The sequence below is a fragment of the Onychomys torridus genome, chromosome 8, assembly GCF_903995425.1.
Source record: "Onychomys torridus chromosome 8, mOncTor1.1, whole genome shotgun sequence".
NCBI classification, from domain to species: Eukaryota; Metazoa; Chordata; class Mammalia; order Rodentia; family Cricetidae; genus Onychomys; species Onychomys torridus.
In genome coordinates this window covers 51991688-52012726 of record NC_050450.1, presented here as the reverse complement: position 1 = coordinate 52012726, position 21039 = coordinate 51991688, and the positions used below count along the sequence as shown (strand labels likewise).

The window sequence follows — 21039 nt, the reverse complement described above, 5'->3', positions numbered from 1 at the left end:
AGGGATTCTCTCAGCCCTGAACAGCAACCAGATTCTAGACTTAATCAGCACATGCTGTGGTGGCTGTCACATGTGGTAGTGATGGTCTTGTGGTGAGCGGCAGGTGCGGTGGTCAAAGCTACCTCCCAGAGACTTCTGCTTTGAAGTCAGTGGGACTATAACTTACAGGGAAACCCTCACAGTGGCTTTCCTGAAAAGCTCCAAAACTGTTGGGGTCCCTTTCTGCAACTAGGCTTCACTTTCACCAATAGCCTCTCCTGGACTCTCTTCAGGGACTCCAGCCCTGCCACACAGCACCAAGCCTCAGCTGCTCTCCATGACCCTTTTATGCCATCAAAACCAGTATACCACCTGGGTGACTCTTACACTACCAAGTTTGGCTATCAGCGGGAAGCACGACTTTGGTCACATCTAGAACACAGCTCCTGTGTGCCAACCCTGAGAAAACACTTCCCAGAAGATTTCATCTCAGTGATGAAATCTTGTTAATCTTGTTAATCAGAGCCGATTCTTCAGCTCCACGTTATCCGACACCACAGATTCTTCACATAGATGGCCTGGTACAGTCTTTGCTTCTTCTGAAACTTCACAAGCTAGGCCTTCATCTTCTCCAATGCTTTCAACATTCTTATCTTCCAAGTTCCTACAGAACAGCCCACTGAGCTTTCAATACTCAATGTCTTAGCCCAAAGTTCCAAAGTCCTTCCCAACCCTCCCCAAAACAATGTGGTCATGTCTATCATAAATCCCCATTATCTTGGTACCAACTTCTGTCCTAGTTAGGGTTTCTATTCCTGTGATGAAAAACCATGACCCAAAGCAAGCTGGGAAGGAGGAAAGGGTTTGTTTGACTTACATTTCCACATTGTATAGTCCATCATTGAAGGAAGCCAGGACAGGAAGTCAAACAGGGCAGGGACCTGGAGTCAGGGGCTGATGCAGAAGGCATGGAGGGGTGCTGCTTGCTAGCTTGCTTCTCGTGGCTTACTCAACCCAACCATCTTTTTTTTCTTGGTTTTTTGAGACAGGGTTTCTCTGTAGTTTTGGAGCCTATCCTGGAACTCACTTTGTAGACCAGGCTGTCCTCGAACTCACAGAGATCCGCCTGCTTCTGCCTCCCGAGTGCTGGGATTACAGGCATGCACCACCACCGCCCGGCTCAACCAGCTTTTTTTTTCACTTTTATCTGCATTTATTTATTTTATGCGGAATTTATTTCCGTGCCATAAGTTTTTGTTTCTTCAGTTTCTTCTGGGATATCTTCTTCTTCTGTTCAACCTCCTCTTCCGGCTTTGGAACAATTTGTTCCTTTTCAGTGAGGATCATCTTGATGTGGCAGGGGGAGCTCATGTACGGGTTAATCTGGCCGTGAGCTCTGTAAGTCTGTCGGCGCATCTTAGGTGCTTTGTTTACCTGGATGTATTCAATGACTAGAGAATCTACATCTAAACCCTTAAGTTCAGCATTACTCTCTGCATTTTTAAGCATGTGCAACAAAAATCCAGCACTCTTTTTAGGCCACCAGCCCTGTGTCCAGCCCCACTGTTTGGCCTGGGCGCACCTACCGACTCCATCATTATACCACCAGAAAGGCACATATTGCTTCTTCAAAGTGACATCTTTCAGATATTTGGTGGCTTTTCGGATATGCATACCCTTGATGGCCGGGCAGTTTCATGGGTGTTCTTAAAGTGAACCCGAAGATCTGAACCTCTTGATTTGCATGATTTTGTAGGGTTTTCTGGGTCAAGAGAGTAGTGAACCATCTTCACAGGTCACCTTAGCCTGCTTACAGGAAGAGGCTCAACCAGCTTTTTTAAGGAACCTAGGACCCAGGGATAGAACCACCCACAATTGACTGGGCCCTCTTCCATCAATTATTAAGAAAATTCCCTGGATCTTAGGGAGGCATTTTCTCAGTTGAGGTTCCCTCCTTTCAGATGATTCTAACCTGTGTCAAGTTGACATAAGACTAATGTGGACAGCAAGTATGTATAGTGTTCTATGGGATGCAAGGGATACATGAATCCATTCTTCTAAAAGATCCGAATGAGGCGTGAACACTGAGTAGCACTTTGGATAGGAGTGTCATCTCCATCACTCTGTTTCATCAGCGTTTTTCTTGGTTATTCACTTAGATTTTTCTCTTCCCCCACAAACTTCAGAATTAGCTTGTTATACTCCACAAACTTTCCCAGGGGTTCAGATAAGAATTATTTGAATTTGCTTGTTGATTTGGGTAGAACTCAAATCTTTGCAATACAAAATTTTCTTGCTCAACCAAAGCACCCTCTCCCCATTGACTTGGCTCTTTTGAGCTCTTTACTTCATAGTTTCTGCATATGGGGACTTACACATTAACTTTTAGTTAATTGCTAGTACTTACATTTAATGTAAAGTGGATTTTCTCCCTAACACATTTTTTAGCAAATTAATATTGGTGATGTATTAGAAAAATAATCCCCCATCGATATATTGTATCTACTTTTCCTAGATCCTTTCTATTGATTTAATAGTTTTTAGTGAATTTTCTTAAATTTGCTATATAGGTATTACCATCTAAGACTGAGAGTATGTTAAGAGCAATTAAAAAGACTGAGGAAGATAAGTAATGTCTGTTTTCTGTCACATGTGGAATCATAAGAAACATATGAAAACATAAGGGGTCTGCTGGAGAATAGCAGGGACAGTGGGAAGGGATAAATGTGGTCAAAGTACTTTATATACATGTCTGAAAATGTTATTATATATACACATACATATATATGTAAAGAAAATGCCAATAGCATTTTCTCTTTCCTTTCTCAACACCTAGCTCTTTATTTTCTTAACTCACTGACTTAGCTGTACATCCAGTACAGACAATCTTAGATCATAGTGGAATTAGCATGTGATAATTTTATTCTGATTTAATGGTAACTTAATTTGACATTTATTCCCCTTTATTAGATTAGGAGATTTTCTCCTAATTTCCTGTGACCCCCAACTCCTTCCCTGATGTCCCTTCCCGCTCATTTATAATAGCTTTGTTGAGATGTAATGTTCACATCACACAATTTACCTGTGAAAAGGAGGAAGGCACTGGCTCTCAGTACTGTCAGAATTGTGTAGTAACCACTGCAGTCAGTTTTAGAACATTTTAAGTACCCCAAGTAGCCCCACACCACTCAGTTCCTACCTTTTAATTTCTTCTTACCATCTCAAGGCAATGGCTTCGCTCTCTCTGTCTCTGTCTCTCTCTGTCTCTCTCTCTGTTTCTCTCTCTGTCTCTCTGTCTCTGTCTCTGTCTCTGTCTCTCTCTCTCTCTCTCTCTCTCTCTACTTGTCTGTTCTGGACATATCATAGAGAGGAAGAATGTTTGTTGTGGTCCTTTGCAATTGGTCCTTTTCAGTTGCATGATAAGGTTTATCCATGTCATAACATGTATGGGTATGTCATTATTTTAGGAGGTAAATAATATCCCACTGGATGAAGACATCATTTTTGTTTTCCATTCACAATTTGATGAGCATTTGAGTTGAATATTATGTGTAAGTTTTCCATGTTGAAGCTTTTGTGTGCTTACATCTTCATCTTCTTTGGGCAAATCCCTCAAGATTTTCTGGCTTCATTGTTAATGTTTTGAGGGAGTGCTGGGCTGTTTACCAAAATGGCACAGCACTTAACTTGAGTTTATGAAAGCTCCATTTCCTCCACGATCTCACCCACACTTTGTTATCTGATCATTTTTTGTTTTAGTGTTTTTTTCACTAGCATATATTAATTATACATAATAATGGGTTTCATTATGGTGTTTTCATGTAAACACATACATAATCACCTCCCTCATTGTCTCCTTCCCTCTCCTGCTAATCCTCTTCCTCTTTCCAATTAGCTTTCTTTCTACTCTTATATCCTTTTGGTGTGTGTGTGTGTCTGTGTGTGTGTGTGTGTGTGTGTGTGTGTGTGTGTGTGTGTGTGTGTGTGTGTGTGTGTGTGTGTGTGTGTGTGAGAGAGAGAGAGAGAGAGAGAGAGAGAGAGAGAGAGAGAGAGAGAGAGATTGAGAATGTGTATGTGTAAATTTCATTAGAGTTGTTTACTGGAATGTGGGTGAGGTGTTATTCATAGGAACATGGGCAAATGGACAACTTACCAGGGGCTACACCACTGAAGAAAAAGTCCCCTCCCCACCAACCATTAGTACACATAAACCCTTAGGGAGGCACAGGGCCCCACGAGCCCTCCCCATTTAAGGCAGGGTGCTGATGGGCCCAATCTTGAGCAGATTGTCACAGCTCCTATGAGTTCATGATAGCTATGTCATGCCCAGAACTCAGCATTCCATGGTCCCTTCTTCCTCCGACTTTTATAGTCTTTCTGCTCCCTCTTCCATAATGGTCTCCAAGTCTTAGAAGGGAATGATAGAGCTGTACTATTTATGACTGGGCACTCAGTCACTTATTCTCAGCACTTTAACAAGTTTTGAATCTCTGTGGTCAATACCGACCACTCTAAAATGAGGCTTCTCTGACCACATGACTAATCTATAATCAATTGCCTTCTGAATGGATTTGAGATTTGTGCCACAGGAAATCACTCCTCCTTGGTACCATCAACCAATTGGTACCTACCAGCCAATGTCTGGGTAGGTCAAAGGCCCTAATGGAGAGTCTGCTGCTGTTGTTTTGCTAAATAGATGTGATGTGTCCACCAAATTGCCTTTAAGTAGCTACATTTATCTGACTATTTGATAATAGTCATCCTGGTGAGTTTTCCCATGAGTCTGATTTGCATTTCCCTCATGAATGACATTGTTCAGCACATTTTCATATGTTTATTGGCCATTTGTATGCCTTCTTGAGAAATATCTGAATAAGGTTTTGTTTGTTTGTTTGTTTGTTTTTCCTAAATAAGTTTTAAGAGTTCTTTCATGTCCTAGTCCATGCTATTTGCCAGTTATAGATCCCATTCTACCGGTCATCTTTCAATTTCTTGACAATGTTCTTAGACACAATGAAGTATTTTTTTTTTAAGTTCTTAACTTTGATGAAACTTAATTCATCTATTTTTAAATTACTTTTGTTTTTGGTTGTATATGGAAGAAAACCTTGCCACATGAATCATCAAAAAGAGTTATAACTTGTGTCTTACCCCATTTTGTTTGGCTGTGATGTAATACCATAGACTGGGTAATTTACAAAGACAAGTTTGTTTTCTCACAGTTAAGGAGGCTAGGACATTCAAGACTGAGGTGCCAATGTGTTAACATCCTCCATGGTGGAATGAGGAAGGACAAGCAGGGGTGACCCTTGTGGTTTTAGATAGCAGACAGGCTCAATAACCAGTCCATAGGGCAGTCACTCTTGTGGCAACACCAGTCTGGTTTTGACCTAACTACCTCTCTAGGTCTTATGCCCCCCCTTTTTATTTCTAATACATGAATCTGAGGGACACCATCAGACCCCATGTTGGTTTCTTCAATGAGTTTTACAGTTTCAGCTCTCATATTTAGATCTTTAGTCTGCTACATATAATGATGCGAGAGAAAACTCCTTTGTTGACAAGACTATTCCTTCCCAACTGAATGGCCTTGGCAGTCATGGTGAAAATCCATTGACCCCAGATAGGTGGGTTCCCCGCTCCATCCTCTCTCTTTCTCCACCACTCTGTGTCTGTATTTATGCTAATCTACATCATCTTCATTGTTCCCACTTTATTTTGAATTTGGAAGATTGAGTCCTACATTTTTACATTTATTTTTCAAGATTGTTCTGGCTATTCTGGCTCTATCGAGCGTTACATTTATTTGTATTAAATTTGGGGTCAACTTAGCAATTTCTATATAAGTATTTCTGTTGCTGTGCTATAATACTCTGACCTAAGCAACTTAGAAGAGGAAAGGGTTTATTTGGATTGCATTTCCAGGTCACAGTCCGTTACTAAGGGAAGTCAGGGCAGGATCTCAAGCAGAAACATGAAGCAGAGACCATGGAGGAACAATGCTTACTGACTTTCTCTCTAGTTTGTGCTTAGCTAGCTTTCTTCCATGGCCCAGGACCACCTGCCTAAGGATGGTACTGCCTAAAGTGGACCTAGCCCTCCTACATCAATCAATAATCAAGACAATTCCCCACAGGCCTATCAGATCCAGGCAATCATTCAATAGAGACTCTTCTCAGGTGATTCTAGGCTGTGTCAAGTTGACAGTTAAAACAAGGCTAATATCAGTTGGAATTTGCTGAGTCCATGTTTGAGTACTGTCATGCTAACAATCTAAAATCTCCAAGGCATGAACCCAATGTCTTTCTATTTTATTTAACCTTTAGCACTGAAAAACAGCTTTATAGTTTATACAATGTAAATTTTGTATTTATTAAATGTTGAGTCTATTCCTAAATATCTCACTTTTTATACTGTTTTCAATGGATTTCTCCCTTAATTTCCTTTCTAGTAATTACTCTGTGGAACTGCAGTTTTGAATATCAACCTTGCATCTTGAAAGCTTTTTCTGTAGTTATTATTTCCAATAGTTTTCTATGGGTGTTCGGTCATAAAACCAAGCCATTAAGCCAATTTACACTGGCAAATTAGGATAATTCAGCTCTTTCAGATCTAGCATTGTTTGAGAGACATCCTGAGGAGCTACATCACATGGATGTCACTCACTCCAGCTAGCAAACCCACAACCGACCAGAGGAACAATTACACCAAAGCCCAACCTGGTGAACCAGTGAGCCTTTGTTACAGTTGCTGAGGAGAGAATGGGTGAGATGCTCCTTACAGGAGGAGCAATGACTCCCAAGCAACTGTAAAGACCCCAAGAGGGGATGACTCACAAAAACTGCAGCCCTGGAACTCGGTTCAAAACTTGCAGGCAGGGTGACAGGTCCAAGAATCTCCTCCCACGGGTCCTGGTTAGAGTCTCCTCCCCCACAAATCTGGGGAGAGGCCTTCAAGAATCTGGCAAATTTTCACTTTCCCAGACATGTGACATTTTTGTTTATCTCTAGGGACCCGGGAGCCTCCCACTCCCTCCTGGAGGGAGGGTTTCAGTTCAGAGGAAACTGCTGTGCAACACTCTGATGCCCTTGAGTTCATTTTCTTACATAATTGCCTGACTCTAAATGCTTGTTGTCTGTGTGGAATAGAAGTGGTGAGGGCATTCTGGGTTTCGCTCTGATTTCTGGAGGGAAAGCTGCCAGTAAGATATTAGCTGTTGGTGTTGCATAGATCGTTTTCATCCGACCACAGTTTCCATCTACTCCTAAGTGGTTTGGCAATTTAAACACCAAAAGAGATACTTGATTCTTAAAAGAGATTTTTTTTCTGTGTCTATTGGGATTTGAATTTGGGTTTCATTGTGTTAATACAATGTATCACATTAATTTTTGTGTATTAGATGAATCTTGGAAATTCCAGGATAAACAGCTCCTGATAAAGGCACGTAGCTTTTTAATTTGCTAGATTGTGTTTGCCAAGTGTTTTGTTGAGGATTTGTCTATTTATATTCTTCAAGTGTTTGTCTAGTTTTCCCGTCAGAGCAACAGTGACCTCTTAGGATGCGTTAGAAAGTATCTTCTTCACTTCTGTTTTGCAAGCATTAAGTTAAAAATATGTTTATTCACAATCCTTGAGAAGTTACCCTTTTTTCGGAGAATTCTCTATGAACAAAAGCCAAGAGAAACTGCAATGCAATAGAAGTTTATCCAAAACCACACATAGATACCTGAGACAAGCAACTTTAAAAACCATTAACACAGGCAACGCCTTTACTTATATATGTGTATGATGTGTGTTTATTGTTTTTAATTGAGATTTCACACATGCATGTAGTGTGTTTTGATCAAGTCCACCCCAATTACCCCCTAAGTTCTTACCTTTGTGTCTATAGATGAGTATATTTCTTATCTTTCATCAGAGAAACTGCTTCTTTTTTTTTTTTTCAGAGATCCATAAGTGGTAAGGGTGTGATAAAGAAGAGATGATAGAGTGCCCAGCTCTGAAGGAGACAATTATATCATACGTCTACCCCAAAGGCTCAGGGACCATCAAGGAAGAGGATACAGAAAGACTGTAAGAGCCAGATGTAGTGGACATCTGGAGAGAAACAGTATGCCCTGGACATGGCAGGGCCTTTGCTCTTTCACGAGTACCTGTGATTGCATATATAAAACTTGGACAAGAGCAAGCCAGCTGAAGCTCCAGCATGGCCTGTTGAGGGTCTCATGAAGTTCCTCCTCTAATGGAGAAGCAATTGGCAGCTGATGGCTGCCCTTTGAGGGAAGAGTCAATTTTCTTCAGGGATGTGGTCACTGAGAATCCACTCTGTTTCTGGGACAGCGCCTTTTTTTGTGTCTGCCACTTTCCTGAGTGTTCTGGCTACTTTGGGAGCTCCTGGGGACTGTTCTTTCCACCACCCATCTCTACAGGATTCAGCTTTTTGTGTGGGTTCTGAGTAACTGAACTCGGGTCACCAGACATTCAGGGAAAATACACTTATATCCACCAAGCCATCTCCCTAGCTCCTCACACGTATCTTTAAGAACTGGGCTTGATTTTAAATATTTGGTTGGCATGTCCTAGGTTCTCTCTCTCTCTCTCTCTCTCTCTCTCTCTCTCTCTCTCTCTCTCTCTTTCCCTTCCTCCCCATCTCTTTCTTTACTTTTCAGATTAAGCTCAGGGCTTTGGTCATGTTAGGCAAGTGATCTCAGCTCTCAGCCTTATCCCTGGCCCTTGTTCTTCATCATCATCATTATCATCATCATCATCATCATCATCATCATCATCATCATCATCGAAAGCTTTGTCTATGCACTGCAGGCTGGGCTCTGACTCACAATCTTCTTGCTTCAGCCTCTCAATCTGAGATGACAGAGTCTAAGGTGAAACTACACGAGCATTCAGAATTTGTAATCTTGGGTTTCTCTGAGCTGCCTGGTCGTTTTTCACAACACGTGATGTCACCCCATCTTGCTGTTTTCTGCACCCAGAGCATCTGCTTCAATTCTGTCAAACATGATACCAAATGGAGTGTGGTGGCACATGGCACGTCTGTCATCCAAAGATTCAGGAGACTGAGGCAAGAAGATTGCCAATTGGAAGACAGTGGGACTACATAGCTGGAGGCTATGTATTGAGACCTTGTCTCAGAAAAGAAGAGGGAGAGGGGAGGGAGGAGGGGAAAGGAGGGAGCAGAGGAGGAAGAGGAGGAGGAAGAAGAGGGGAGAAAGTCTGATGCTTATCTGATGCAGGAGTACTCCACTCTTTTTAACTCTCCCCCTTGTCCTTTGGGTTCTGAAATTATATGACACGTAGGCATTTAAACATTTATTCTCTGTATTTGTTTGACCCTTTAAAATATATATAAATATCTGGCTCAAAAATATAATCAAGAAATGTCTTCTACAATTTCAAATTTTCTAATGTTCAAATCTTTTTGTAAGGCTAACTTAGAACATATGTAGTAGTGATAATCAACACGTAAGCATGTTAAAGAATGTTCTCGTCTTAATATCCTGGGGTCCCGGGTACACTGAGACTTGGAGACTCTTAGCAAGAGAGGCACTGGTACTGGAAGAGAGAACAATCTTTCCTCACAGCGAAATGGTATTTCCGGAGTCAGAGACATCAATCCACATGGTGTGGTGATCGGCCAGATGTGGAATTTCTTGATCTTAAACTTATTAAATGCTCTCTCTCCTTTGTGGCGTAATGACTGTGCTAACTCTCCAGCTTTTGCCAAGGAAGTACCACAGGGAGTTTAATGATTGCCTCCAACTTGTTTTCTAGTAATCCCACATGTTCTTCCACTGTTCTCACCCTCAACCACGATCCCTCGCTCGTCTGTTGCCATTTGTTAAAAACCAAACACGCCATAACAGACTGCTGCCCTGGAGACTCACAGGTCGTCTTTGAGAACTAACATGTAGCCAAGGGATGAGCTTAAGCCTAGACACCCCAGGTTTATCCAGTTTTCTGGGTTTTTTTCTCCTTTAACATGTAAGAACCAATAGACTACATCCATTCATTCACCAGAGCCTGAAGTTGAGCTTAGGCAGTTTGGGGATTCCCCGGTGAAAGCCTAGACATTCCACAAATCCATCCCAACTGTACCTCCACTTCTCACCCAGTCACCTCTCTCTTGTCATAGCATGACTGGTGTCTTTTGGCTGTCTTCCCTATCCCAGATGTGGTCAGCTTCCTTCCCCTAATTCCTTGGAGCATAGCTAAAACCATCTATCATGCTGAATAAAAATGTACGAGAGATTTTGTGTGTCACAGTCTGCCTGCTTTTCCCAGTATCCAGTCTTTCCTTTTCACCTTAACAGCAAAACCATGCATTTCACTTGGATGCGTGTTCAGGGTTTAACCCACACTTCCTAGGCTGCCCAAAGCTACACACTGGCCAGAGGTATTAAAGCAGAATCAAAGAAGCTGTGCAAGCAGCAAGGATGGGATCTTAAAAAAAAAAAAAAAAAAAAAAATCATCCCTTTACACATTGGCTGCCTTTTGACTGCGTCAGCAGCTATTGTTAGATCAAGATGGCAGCCGAGCACAGGGGTCAGTGTGTCAGAGTGAGGTGGATACGGATGGGGAGTGGGGGGCTAAGGAGGTTGGGTGGGGTGAGGTGGATGGGATGAGTGGGGTGGTCAGGAAGACTGACCGAGCTCAGATCTCCCAAATTCCAGAGCTGTTGAAGCTGTTTTGGGTTGTGGACGGTTGAATGGGGGTGGGGGCGGGGGGGGGGGGGAGAAAGGAACTTTGGTCCACCCCATCTGCTGAGATTTTAGCCTTCTTACAAACAAACAAACAAACAAACAAACAAACAAACAAATAAACCATGCTCTTTAGAGAGATGAATAGGGACAATGGGAGGAAGAGTAAAGTTTGTTAATAGGTTCTTCCCAAAGTGGAAAAGCCAGAAGAACCTGTGCTCTTGACCAGTCTCGGAAATCAGTGACAGAGCATCCTCAAAGAGCACAGTAAAAACTTGGGGTTGAAGGACAGGTTCCCCCCCCCCCTTCTAGAACTTTGCCTGCAGGGTCTCATACAAACAGGTAATAAAACTGACTGTTTAAGTAAACATTTTTAGCATCCAAATTGCTACAATATTGGCATTATTGGAAAGAAAGCTCTCAGAACTGCCTTAAGACCATGCATGTAAGCCATAAAATAAAATCTACCTCACTAATTAAAAGTCACACCTCATCTTGCAGTAAATTCAGATCACCCAACTTGATTCTTTTCCTAAATCATCATTTTTGACTCTGAACAGCTTTTGGCTCTTTCAAAAAAACACAAATGGACAAGGACAAGAGTCTTAAGTTCTGCCCAAGCATGGGCCCACAGTTCTGAGACTATCAGACAGAATCCCAAAAATTGATAAAATTGTAACTTCTCACAAAGGAGGTATGAGTTCAAGGACAAAAGGTGTGTTTGGATCTGATTTTACTTGCAGTGACTGTCCAGGCATGGGTGTAAGAGTTTATGGTGACATGGGTGACCTGGGGGTCTAGTGCATGTGGACTTTGGGTTTCAGCAGGTGTTCAATGAGCACAGAATCTAAGGTGGGCCACTCTTGTTTGAGAAAGCTGTCTGCCTATAAACATCTCACTCAAATCAGACCAGAGCTGGGTGGATGCAAGTCCGCTTGACACAAAAGCAGATAAATTTCCTGCTCAATGTGGGTCTGGTGCTTTTATAATTTCTGTTCAAGTTCAGATTTCTTTGATCAAGTGTTCCCAAGACCTTTGAGGTTATGTGGCTCCAGGGACATAAATTAAGCTTGGTGTGTATTACAGAGAAACCATCCCATCTGGGTGTGACCACTCTGAAGGTAAGTGTTAATCCCAATCTGATTTCGTGTGTGTGACAGCTGCTGGGAGCATTAGCTGCCATCTGTGTCCAATGGAGTGATTTCCTACCATTCAGACTCCCATGGCCCCAAAGTTAATTTAATGCATATTGGGAAATTCCTGAAACAACATGAGACTTAACACCATTTTCCCATCAAATCTTTGGCATTTTTGTTGATGCTGAGAGAGCTCATGGAGGTGTGAAACTGCAGAGCTGGGGGATGGAATGGTTAACTCATAAAATTTGGGACCCTTATTGGGGGTTCTTTCTCCTAAGTAGATTCATGTGTTTTTCCAAGAATAAACACAACACAATCTTTGGAGGGGAGTGTTCCTGGAATATTGGACTGGAATCCCAAGTGACGACCACGCTCTGTGCCACCTGGTGATGCAGATATACCTGGCAGACATCTGTAGACTCATTGTTGGTGGATGAGGATCTCAGCGGCACTGGAATATAAAACCAAGTAGTTCATGGAAACCTTGAATTGGAGGTACCATCTTCAGATATCTCCTCACTGGAAGATTCCATCTCCTCCAGAATCATTTCCTTCATGTTCATATTATTCAATACAGAGAAAATATCTCCTGAGGGGCTGGAGGTCGGACAGTGGCAAAATACCTGCTTAGCATGTGTAAAGCCCTGAGCTGGCACCCATTGCCACCAGAAGGTGGAAGGGGGGGGGTCATTGAGAGGAGTGGAATGATGCACTGAAGTTGTTTGTAGTCATGTAAAAAGAGCTGGTCTAAGTGGAAAGTTACGTTAAAGACACTAATTTACAGTTTTAAAAGTGGTGTTCTATACTTACTCTGTGTTTAGTAGAGTTGATTTGGTCCTGCCTGTGGTGATATATTGTGTCACCTCCAGTATGTTGTGGACCCTAATAAAATTTATCTGGGGTCAGAGAACAGAACAGCCAATAGATTGGATGTGGAGGCCAGACAATGGTAGCACACTCCTTTAATCCTCACATTCTGGAGGCAGAGATCCATCCGGATCTCTGTGAGTTCAAGGCCATACTGGAGAATGGAGCCAGGCATGGTGACATATATCTTTAATCCCAGCACTAACCATAGAGGTCTGGAGGTCTGTATATGTAGACAGGAAGTGATGTAGCTGGGCAGAGAGAGGAAATGAGATGGCAGAACAGAAAGAAGTATAGGCGTGGGTATACAGGAAGTAAGTCTCTTTGGAGACTGAGGTGTCAGTGAGGTGAGCTTGTCTGTGGTTTTTCCTATTCCTCTGATCTCTCAGGTTTTTTTACCCCAATATCTGGCTTCAGGTTTTTTGTTTGTTTGTTTTTTTAATTAATAAGACCATTTAGCAATTCATGTTACACCTGCCCCCCCTCCCTGTAGCTACTAAAATATTTGTCCTCTGAGAAGTCTTTTCCAGACAATTAGGACAGGGTATGGCTAGTAACTTTTGTTTTGTTTTGTTTTGTTTTTTCTTTATTAAGAAATTTTCTACTCACTCTACATACCACCCACAGATTCCCATCTTCTCCCTCTTCCCACCCCCAGCCCTCTCTCTCAAGCCACCCCACATCCCCATATCTCCCAAATCGAGGTCTCCCATGGAGAGTCAGCAGAGCCCAGCACACTGAGCCTAGGCAGGTCCAAGCCCCTTCTCACTGCACCAGGGCTCTGCAAGTTGTAACACTCTGTTGACAAAAGAAAGTGAGATCAGAAGATGACTACAAAATGCCAAAGGGCCAGACCCGGGCTTGCCTCCAGTAGTTGGAAGGAGGTGAGCCTAGCTGGGAGAGCAATGCAAAGAAGCGCAGAGACTTCTGGAACCAACCAAGACCTGGACAGGGCAGACTGTGAGGGTAGCTATGAAGACTCTGGTTTTCCCACAGGGTCGGGAAGACTTTTGAAGATACCCAGCAAACAAGCTCAACCTAGCTGAGTAGCTCTGTCCCTTCAGTACTCAGGGCTATTAGCTCCCAGGACTCTGCTTGTCTGGCTGTGGCCCATGCTCATGGCTCTAGTTTTAAAGTTCAGGGTTGTATCAGTCTTTTCTTACCTGTGCCTTCCACATTCCCACACCTGTTCCATCCTAGTCTTTGCCAAAACCCCGTCAGCCCCAAGGACCATGTAAAATATCGTCTGTAGCGTGAGGACATCTTCTAGCTGGTCCACAGATATTTTATGTGTGGACTCTCATTGATTCACATCTATACTCCCCAGGTGTGATTTAGGTGTACCCTTTGTATCATATTGAATTTTTAAGGTTTAATTTATTTAATTGCTTTTTAACCCCAAAGCAGGAGGTTGTCAACTTTTCAGAAAAAGTCACTGCATCTTTACTTCTCCTGGCCTCCCTGCGCATGCCCTCAAAGCAGTTTCATGTTACTTGAAACAATTGCCCAGACTCTCAGCATGTCTGGATTATGTTCCAAAGGCATACAATGCCCCTTCTTTTCCTAGGGGGTCTTGAAATCTTACAAATGAATGTGTAACTACATCTCAGAAGTGCAGCTCAGGACAATAATCACAGTCCATTAAATCAAGGCTGTTCAGGGAAAGTGAAGCCCCAGGCCTTGGTCAAGCAATCAAGGAACCCGAGGCTACATGAACCAGGTCCAGTGACCTTGCCCTGGCCCGGAGAACAAGCTCTGATTGTCTTCTCTGTGTTCAGAGCACATGTTGCTGGCATGAGAATGCATGCCTTCTTCAGCCTGCAGAGAGTGGCACACAGGGCCCTGTGGTCCCAGGTCCTGTACAAGGTTAACCAGGCTTCTATAAACATTAACACTCATGGGAACAGCATGCTGTAATTGTGGAGGAATATGCCCCGGCCTAAAGGTACTTGTCAGTTTACAGAACTCCTCCTAGAGACCCCAGTGCAAATGTAATTTGCAGGGCAATGTTTATAGGAGTCACAGCTTTGTAAACTGGCTGCCTGGGCTGAGCCTGCTGCCTTGACGTCTTAATGGGGACACACCTGTGACAATAGGCTGGCCCAGCATCCAGACTGTGCAGCTCTGAACTCCACCTGGCCTTTCTTATCATAGCCTTCTCTTTAGGGCTTAGTGAATATTTGGGATTCAGAAGAATACTTTCAAGTTTTATTTTTGGGGAAAAAAATCGTTTTGCCCAGCTGTGTTCCCCAGAGCTTTCCTGGAAATCACAGCCAAGTCTTTACCAAGTTCTTCCATGAATGACACTGAGGCCAGAAGCTCAGGGTTAGCTGCACCATTAGCGAGCTGTGTGACGGTGATCATGCCAAACTTCTGCCACGTGAGCATGCACAGGGGCTGGGGATTTCTGGCATCTCTGCCTGTTTTAAAATTCCATGACAATGTTCTTCTTTGATCCCCAGGTATGTGGCTGTCTTGAAAATGCAGAAATTGAGATTGTAGTCTGTGAGGTGAGAAAAGATCCTGAAGACAATCTAGTCATGTTTCATCGCTGCTATCCCCAGGCCATGAATCACTTCACAAAGACACACTGCTGCTTAGAAGGTGACAATATGAGCCCTGCTCTTTTGACTTTCAACCCAAAGCCTTTCTATTATCCTTAGACTTTCGAAAACAAGCCCTTTATTATTATTGGGTAGTGGGGTGGAGTGCATGCTTGTCACAGCACACCTGTGGTCAGAGAACAATTCTGTAGAGTGGATTCTCTCCCTTCACCCTCATATGGGCACCAGGGATTGGATTCAGGTCACTAGACTTAGGCAGAGAGCACGTTACCTGGGGAACCATCTAGGTGGTCCTCACACCGGGCCTTTAAAGAAGTGACTTATGGGGCTGGTGAGATGGTTTAGTCATTAAGAGCACTTACTGCTCTTCCAAAGGACTTGGGTTTAATTCTTCTCAGCACCAGAACCAGGCAGCTCTCAACTAATTTGCTTCTAGTTTCTGAAAGCACATGGTGCATACAGATTCACTCAGGCACTCATGCCCCCCCCCCCCAAAATACAAATAAATATATAAATAAATAGTGGCTTATAGATTTGAATACATACTTCAGTAGAGAAGTTATGACTGGTCAACTAAGACTTGAAAAGATGGTCATCTCTTCACCAGACAAACATAAGTCTCAACAATAAAGGCCATGAGACACAGAGTTCGTGGAAATAGTGACAAGGGCAGTGTGTGGCCATTGGAACAACTGGAGTTTTTCATGATGCCAGAGAGAACGTAAAAGGGCTTCCAGCACATGGTGTAACTGTTCTTCTGCAATCAGACTTTCACTTAGCGTATGACCCAATGGTTTCGGAACACTTAAGATGCAAAACGTTCACATGAACACCCATGCAGCTTTATTCCACACCAGTCTCAAACTAGATGCCAACCACCAACCACAGGTATAAACTGTGGAATGTCCACGCCGTGAAAATCTACTTGGGATTTCTAAAGAGGCTGAGCACTTAGATGAGCAAGGACAAACTGAGTAGCCGAACACTAGCTGTGTTTAGCACCCTATGCTATTGGCATGAAGGCACAGCGAAACTGTGGCTTCTGAAGTAGATAAACTATTTTGGGGAGTAACCTGGGCTCTGAGAAGTGTGTTATACCTTGATTGTCACGGTCACATTGGTGCACATTTGCCAAATCTCATCCAATTTACAGTGAGTTGATTTTATTGTAGATTAGAGCTGGAATTCGGTGTAATAATGTGTGACTCTGAGATTTTTTTCAGAGTGTCTCAGCTTGCTCTTGCAAGGCAGTGTGGTAGGTGCTCCATGGGCCAACAGGACTTAGTCTCTTGGGTGCCTGCACACAGGCATATCCTGCCAGACCTGGCTCCAAGCCAGACAGTCCACATGTCCAACGAAGCAGAGCTGGCGTGAAGCCAGGCCTGATATGAACATACCATTTGGCCATTTCATCTCTGATGGAAAATTCCAGGTCTGGCACTGCACTACAGGTATTTACAAATCAGTGCACTGGCATGCTTTAGATTTGTAACTCAGAAGAGGGGATGGCTCCTTTTAAAGAAAACAGGCACTTTGGATAGCAGACACCCCAAAAGGTTGAAGAGCCCTCTCTGGGACTTTAGCAGAGGAGGACCCATTGTGCAGCCCTAGGGCTGAGACGTAAGGGGTGGGAGGGACCCTGGGAGTCTGAAGCATGGCATTATTCTACGTGAGATGGAAGTCAGAGGGAGCCGAAGGAGTGGGTGTTAACTGCGGTTGACTGGTGGTTGGTTTTTAACTCCAGAAGAGGCTTTTGATACACTGTACCTGATAGGCTGCTAAGAAACCACTTAGAAACTCTTTGAGTGAGTGTGCACCATGCCTGGGGAGGCAGGATGGGCAGAAAAACTTTGAAGAGGGTTCATTCTAATTTAAAGAAAGGAATGTACATAAATATAGACTCAGCCCTGCCCCACATTTTCTTTGTAACACTGGAACCTGGAATGTAGTGAAGCCTGGTTTTAGCAATAGGAAGTATATAGCTAGCCTCTCTCCAAGGTTTTCCATCCTGGCTGCCTTAGTTGTGTGCTCTACCTAGGAGCTGTGTGCTCAGCCACATCATAGGTGTGCTTTCATTTCTCCAGGCACTGATGTTGAGTTTCCTCAGCCTAGAGTCACCTTACCAGACCTCAAACTTCCTTCCCTCCCTGAGGGGAAGAGGAGCAGAGGGTAGAATAGAATAGACATCTGTATTCTCCAAAATGGAGTTCTGGAAGGCTGTGTGTGGTGAATGGGCTCAGATCCACTTTCAAATGTAGCCTCAGATCCACAAATAATCAGTGCTCAAAAACTGACCACGGGATGAAATTGGGTGACGAGTTAGCTGTATCTGAAATTGCCATCAGCACCATGTGAGTATCAAGGGACATGGGGGCACAAGTTAAAGAAGCCACTGTGAGCTGGGAAGACAAGCTTCCCTGAACTTTGAATCTGATGGCCTGGACTTCTTACCCCAGAATTTTGAGCACTATGTGTGAGCAACCATAGGCTGTAGTACTATCATGATCATTACTCTCTTTCTCAGGAATCTGTAGCAGCTCTCTATTGCTTGTTGGTGCTGAAGGAAATGTTTGTCCAAACTCTGCTTCATGTAGAAGGGACTGGGTTCAGTGTGACCCTAAGATTGCGTGAGCCAGCTCACTCCAGACAATGTGTGTGAACTGGCACAGATTCAGTGCTCCCATGGCACCTCACTGACAAAACCATCCACTTCCTCTGTCAAGAGGACTTCTCAAGAAACCCTACTTTGCCTGGGTCTCTCCGCAGCTCCACATAGCTGGAAGAGAGTCTGCATTTGCTCCTGAGCAGCTGCTTCCCTCACTTTCAGAGCTCCTAAGTTGACCCCAATAGCCCTCATTTTTGACCTTTGGCTACCACATTTCGAATTTCTCTAACACCTAACTGCACTCAATAGTAGTGTATCAGATGCTGCCTGAGTGTGTCTTCCATCCCATTCCTGGCTGGGGAGCAGGCTCTCTTTACTCTCTCTGAAAATTCTTGGCTTATCCTCTCCAGAGTGAATTACATGACACCTGTCTCTTTCACTTTTATTTTCTGTGAAATGCATCCCTGTTGTTTCATGTGACCCTAGTTTGTTTATTTCACTTCTGTGCAATAATATCATGCTGTCAGCAAACCATAATTTAATTGTGAATTCCCCTCCTGAAAGTAAAGTATGCTCTGTCTGCATACTTTACTACTCCAGACAATGTGACAATGGGCTTTGTTTTGAATGCTTGTTTCGTAGGTCATATACATGGGAAATTCTCTAGGGTAAAAACTAGAAATAAATTTCTTGTGTCATTGGTTGGGCATCGTTAGCTAGATGTCAAAATTAATTGCTCCAAATTACACTCCTTCCTGCACTACATAAAAGTTGCTATTTTCTCACACTTGATATTATCATATTATTTAATTCTTTCTAATCTGATTGGCAAAATAGAAAAATCTAATTACTGTTTGCAATTGAGTTTCTCTGATTACTAATGGGCCCTAACGTCTTTTTAATATGTCAATTAACTCGTGGGATCTTTTGTAGGGAGCTGACTCTCGGTGGTTTTTGCCCATTTTCCTCTTTGCATGTTTACCTTGCATTCTTGTGAGGAACTGTTTTTCAAGTCATAAATACTACAACTTAGTGTGCCCTTTCTCATCAGCTCTGCCCTTCTTTCATCTGGAACGTGTAGTAGATAAACACGGGCACGTTCCTTTCCCTTCTCGACATTCTAACCCCCCCCCCCATCCTTCTCCGTTTTCCTCCCTCCCTCCTCTTTCATTCCTCTCTCATCTTTTTATAGTCTGTATGATTTATTTAGCTCCATCATCCAACTTGCCACTTTCTCTTCTGCCAGCCTTACATTTCACCTCTTATTTACGCACCCACTCTTCAATAAAATGTTTATTGATTGCCTGTTATATATTAGATGCTATTTTAAGTGTTAAGGTTTAATCAATAAATAAAGCAGACCAAAAATAAATGAAACAACAGTAATAAAACCAAACCAAACCAAACCAAAACCTAAGCCAGGAGTGCCACACCTCACGGATGTTATATGCCATCAGATGAAGTTGTTTTCAGCTGTAAAGTGGGTTGGTTGTGTGCATCAGATACGTACTTGGTTCATTGACAACCACCTTTCAAAGGTTGATTTCTTACAGTGCTGACGGTCCCCTTGGCTGTATCTTATAATAATTGACATGCACGGTTCTAGCGCTCTGCTTCGTGCCCCACCCCTTTCATGGTGGTGTTTGTTCCTCTCTCCTGCCCATCCTCGAAGAAGGTTTCCTTACATGTCTTGTAGTTTTTGCCTATGAACTCATCTTCAGCAAAATTCCAGCCTGTGAACTAGATCACAAAGACATCCTGGGTGGGCGGTGGAAGGTGGAAGGTGTTACAAAGTTGCTGGTGCCCAACCTTGACGTACACATCTTTTCATCTTCTGAAGCTGTTCCCCCATTCAGAAAAGGTGCATAGCAGAAACTCAACAGTGACCTATTTGTGGAAGAACTTCAGATTCAGTTTCCTCTGCTTCTACACATGGTGCTCGGCATGGCTTGATTTTGGGTCTAGACTCTGGGCCAGTGGACAGAGATCTTTCTCTCCTGTCTTGGAGCCCCTGCCTGGGTTTATGCTGAACACTGTGGTTTAACAGAAAAGTGAATTACAGCTCCTTTTTCTATGTCATAGTTCAGGTCTATGGCTCTGTAGGGGCTGTCTGGCTAAGTGGATTGTCACATTTTCCTCCTAGACTTTGAAAAATATTTATTAAAAAATGTAATATGGGTTCTTCAATTAACACATTTTCTAAACAAACACATACCTCTTGAATGATGAGGCTGAAGGAGGAGAAGGTTTGAGCTTGTTCAGTCTTGCATCTTGACTGGAATTCCAAAAATGTTCTGCAATAAATATGTAACATTCTTATGATTGAGAAAAAAAACAAGAAGTTCAATCATGCAGTTGTGGGATAAAAGTGTGTTTTAGGAAAGATGATTCAATAAAGAGTCAGAGTACTTGACTGGAAAGAAAATACTAATTTTCAGAGAACAGAGGTCTCCAGAGCAACAAATGACCAACTAAACCTTCAGTTTGTACTCTTTTTTTTTTTTTTTTTGGTTTTTCAAGACAGGGTTTCTCTGTGTGGCTTTGCGCCTTTCCTGGAACTCGCTTTGGAGACCAGGCTGGCCTCGAACTCACAGAGATCCACCTGGCTCTGCCTCCTGAGTGCTGGGATTAAAGGTGTGTGCCACCACCGCCTGGCTCAGTTCGTACTCTTATTGTTACATAATATCTTTTTACTTTTGTTCTGTGGTGAAGAGGCACCATGACCAAGGAAACTTATAGAAGAAAGAATTTAAGAGGACTTAAGGTTCCAGGGGGTGAGTCTATGACCATCATGGTGGGGAGCATGGCGGCAGGCAGGCATGGCTCTGGAGCAGTAGCTGAGAGCTTATATCTGAGCCACAAGCAAAAGGTAGAGGAAGAGAGAGAGAGCCAACTGGAATGTCCTGGACTTTTGGAAGCTCAAATCTTGTCCCCAGTGACACATCTCCTCCAACGAGGCCACACCTCCTAATCCTTCCCAAACAGTTCCACCAAATGGGACCCAAGCATTCATATATGTGAGTCCATAGGGGCCATTCACATATATCACATATATGATATAATGCCATCCATACTCCATATCTGTATGTATAACCTTGACTTCTGCATCCCAAACTTAACAAAAAAGAGTATGTAGAGTTGGTAAGGTAGGGAAGGGATAGATCTGAGA

At 43.1% G+C, this 21039-nt stretch overlaps 1 pseudogene; it reads right to left on the bottom strand.

Moving 5' to 3' along the window:
• Positions 1–1212: 1212 nt before the first annotated feature.
• Positions 1213–1766, bottom strand: LOC118590126 (annotated as a pseudogene).
• Positions 1767–21039: the final 19273 nt, after the last annotated feature.